Genomic DNA, 4,021 nt, shown 5'->3' on the forward strand with positions numbered 1-4,021 from the left:
TGATCAGAGCAGACAGAGCCACAACAGGAGTTGACCATGGTGTCAGAGGGTGGAGGTTCTGGATGTGTTTACAGGAGAGTGAAGTTCTTGAATTTGATGTCTCCTCACCCCTTGCCTTCTTTTATACCCTTCTGAGGGTTACTGTGACCATGTGCTGGCTGCTTCTTGTTGTTTATCCTAATAGAAAATCAGTTATTTAGTTGTTTTTAGTAAATGAGATAATTGTTTACCTGGTAAGCAGTTCTATATATAGAACAAGTATACTTCCTTTTCCTGTTATATTGTGATCTCTTCAATATAGTTAAGCTGCCTTGGCTTGACAGTTTCCATGGTTCTTCCTTTGCCTGATGTGTCTTCTGAAATGCACCTGTTAGAGGATATTTTTCACTGGATTTCACAAGCATAACTTTTAAAATTGTGAATCTAACTCCAGGGTATGGTGTCAAGAGTGGATTTTCTTATGCCCTAATCTTCTTTGCTGTTAAAGAAGTTAAAAACACGTCAAATGTTATGATGGTAGGAAAATACAATGGAAATATGTATTTTATGTATAACCAGGAATAATGTGATTCCTTTTAATTTCCTAGATGATTAACGAGATGGAAAGAACCCCAATGAAGTTTCTATCTGTTTTATTTCTTTAGATCTACTTAATTTGATTCAATTATTATGTGACAGTTTGCCACATAGAAATAATAAATCACACTGGCCCGATCTGCTCTTCTAAAATATTACCGTTGGCATGTCCTTCAGGTATATTGGTGTTGTTATGTGCTATAAAGTTAGAACCAGCTCATAGCTGACCCTCCAGTTGATTTTCAGCAGCATGTAAGTTGCATGGGGGTAAATTTTGCACCTTTCTCCTTCAGAGCAGTTGGTGGCTTTGAACTGCCTGCCTTAGGGTTGGCAGCGTAATGCCTTATCAGTAGACTGCCAGAACTCCCTCTTTCAGGTATGGGCTATCATAAGACTTTTTTAAAGCATATCCTTTGATAGGCCAACATACCCAATGTTGTTGTTGTGTGCCATGAAGTTGGAACTGACCCATAGCTGACCCTCCAGTGGGTTTTCAGAGGCAGTTAATTGCACAAGAGGAGATTGCCCATCCTTGTCCCACAGAGCAGCTGGTGGATTAGAACCACATGCCTTCCTGATTGCAGCTTAGGTTCTTGCCACTAGGCCACCAGTGCTCTCCAATATACCCAATAGAATCTGTAACTGAAGTTTTATTTGATACATATTTTTTTTATATTCTAAGCATTCCTGTCTCAAAAATGTGTTTAAGATATTTTGTTTGTTGCAAAGGAGATAGGAATTTCACCTTTAATCTCTGTTCTATAGGCACTTAAACCACATACATAGGAAATAATTTGACAATTATTTAAAGCATCAAGTGATTAGTAAGCAAAATAATAATTATATATTTAAGTCTTATACATTTTCAATGAAAAATAGAGATAATACTAATGATTACTATTTTGTTGAGTGCCTATCATGTCAGGAATTTTGTGAATACCCTATATTTGTTATCTTGTTTACACTTGACAAGAGCTCTATGAAACAGATGCCATTTTCCTAATTATTGAGGCACAGATAGAATGACATCACAGTGTCACTATGGAAAGTGGTTCTTTTCTAGAAGCATCAAGGAAGATGTGAAAGATAATAATTACATATCATCTCTTACGCTGATTGGTGCAAAGTATTTCTTCCTTGTTAACTCAGTACATTCTTTTTTTTTTAATGTATTACTTTTAAGTGTACCATCAAATCAGATCTGACTGGTACAGGAGGAGATTGCCCCTCAACTCAGTACATTCTTGCTCATATTTACATTTACGGTCTAGATGCCACTTTATCTATGAAATCTTTCTTGACAGATATCATAAGTAAAAGCAAATATTTACCTAGACTTTACTCCAAGACTGTTTGTACTTTACTCTGGTCTAGAGTATCATATTCCATCATCATTGCTACATCTCTTTTTTCTCAAATGTCTGTAAATTGCATGAAGTCAGACATGGTCTTTTAGTTATATTTACAACTATCTGACTAGACGGATGCCCTAACTAAAGAAATGTGTGAATTTGGGATTTAATAAAGCACACATGGGATTTTATACTTCTTTAACATATTGCATATAATTTAGATGACTGAAGAAGAGAAGAAAGGCAATTGGAGAGATGCTTAAAAGGGGAGCATTCTTTTCATTTTTAACAGGATGAGTAATCTGTCTGGATGGTATGTAAAGGAGAATACAGGAAAAAATATTCAAATGATAGAATGGGGGAAATGTAAGAATATTCCTGAGTTAATGCAAAAAGTTTGAATTTCATTTAATCACCCAATAGAGAGAAGGTTATGAATAAATGTCTAGATTTTGTCAATATTACTTGGCTTGTGGGTAGTAAAAGGAAACAGGAAGAACATATAAGTGGTGGTTGCAGTCCATAGATGAGACTTGACAGGCTGCCCAGAGTGGTGTGGAAGGGAAGGTATTGGTGCAATAGTCATATCAAAGGGAGTCAACCAAAGCCAGCCACAAAATGGACAATGAAGATCACATTATTATAGAGGGCATATTTTTTTTTCCAATTTTACATTCACACATTTATCTTCGTACTGAAAAGAAAATAATTTGTCATAAAGGGTGCTTGGAAAAAAACCATAAAATTCACTAAACTTTAGTGAGTCAACTAAAACCAGTTAAAAAACTTATAGTAATGGTAATAAGAGAGTTCATCATTGCAGATGGCATACATTTTTTCCACATACTCTCAAATATCTTCTGATAATGAAAATAAAACCATTTGTAATATAATGTGCTTGCAAAAACTATAAGCAATGTGTAAAAAGGCAAAAGTAAACATAATTAAGGTGAAAAGACAGATTAAATAAACAAACCAATAAACCCCAGAATTTTTAATTTATGCCATTAACAGAAGGTTAAGGGCCCTGATTTATAAGTCAAGTCCATAAAGTGTTGTTGCTGAGTACCATTGAGTTGGAACCAACGCACAGCTGACACTCTAGCGGGTTTCTAGAGGCTGTTAAACACACAGGAGATTTTCCATCCTTCTCCTTTGGAGCAACTTGTGGATTCAAACCGCATGCATTCACGATTGCAGTGCAGTTTCTTACCACTAGAACACCAGAGCTCCCATAAATAGATTAGAAAGAAGCCCGCAACTGGAAAGGAAAAGAAAATTACGTGTTTCCTCACTATATGAAGATACTTACTATAATTCATAATAAAAAGAACTAATAATCTGTTAGATTGTCAAACATTCAAACTATGACGACATTTTCTGATCATGAGATTATTGGGTAATAGACATCCTCATATTTTTTGGTGAGAATTTGACAATATCCAACATCATTATTCATTGACTCAGCTACTCCATTTTTATTAATTATCCAAAAGGAACTCAGGCAATGAATATGAAAATAATGTTGAACATCATTATTCATGAGAGTACTACTTATTAAATCCAAAGTAAAACTAACCAAGATGGACATAATCCGGGTAGTTGCTAATAGGGTAGTAGTAGAAAAACTATGATATTCCCATAACTGAGTATTACTAAGAGGTAAAAATAAATAAGGCATTATCTTTATATAATACTATGATATAAGAAGCTCTCATGGGTTAGTGGTAGGGAGTTGCACTGCCAATCCAAAGGCAAGAAGTTCAAATCTACTACCTTGCTCTGCAGGAGAAAAATGGGCCGTCTCTTTCTGTGCAATTTCCTGCCTCTGAAAACCCACTGGAGGGCAAGCTATGAATCAGGTCTAACCCAATGGTACATAACAACATGATAAGTTTTTATAGCAGTATATGAAACTGTTCTTTCCACAGATGTAATCGATCTGATTCCTATGCATACCATCATGTGAAATCCAAGTATATAACCTGCGTTTATGTCTCTTAAAAAATGTATTTGCTATGAATAAGTCATTGATTGTGCAAAATTTGATCATTCTCTCTGCAGCTCCATTTCTGTCACTGAGTCCATGTTTT

At 35.3% G+C, this 4,021-nt stretch overlaps 1 pseudogene; it reads right to left on the reverse strand.

Moving 5' to 3' along the window:
* LOC102853056 overlaps positions 1-38 on the reverse strand; it is a 6,139-nt pseudogene extending 6,101 nt beyond the window's left edge.
* Between the last annotated feature and the right edge of the window lie 3,983 nt (positions 39-4,021).

Source organism: Elephantulus edwardii, unplaced genomic scaffold (assembly GCF_000299155.1).
Source record: "Elephantulus edwardii isolate Elephantulus edwardi_28Jun2011 unplaced genomic scaffold, EleEdw1.0 scaffold00077, whole genome shotgun sequence".
Lineage (NCBI taxonomy): Eukaryota > Metazoa > Chordata > Mammalia > Macroscelidea > Macroscelididae > Elephantulus > Elephantulus edwardii.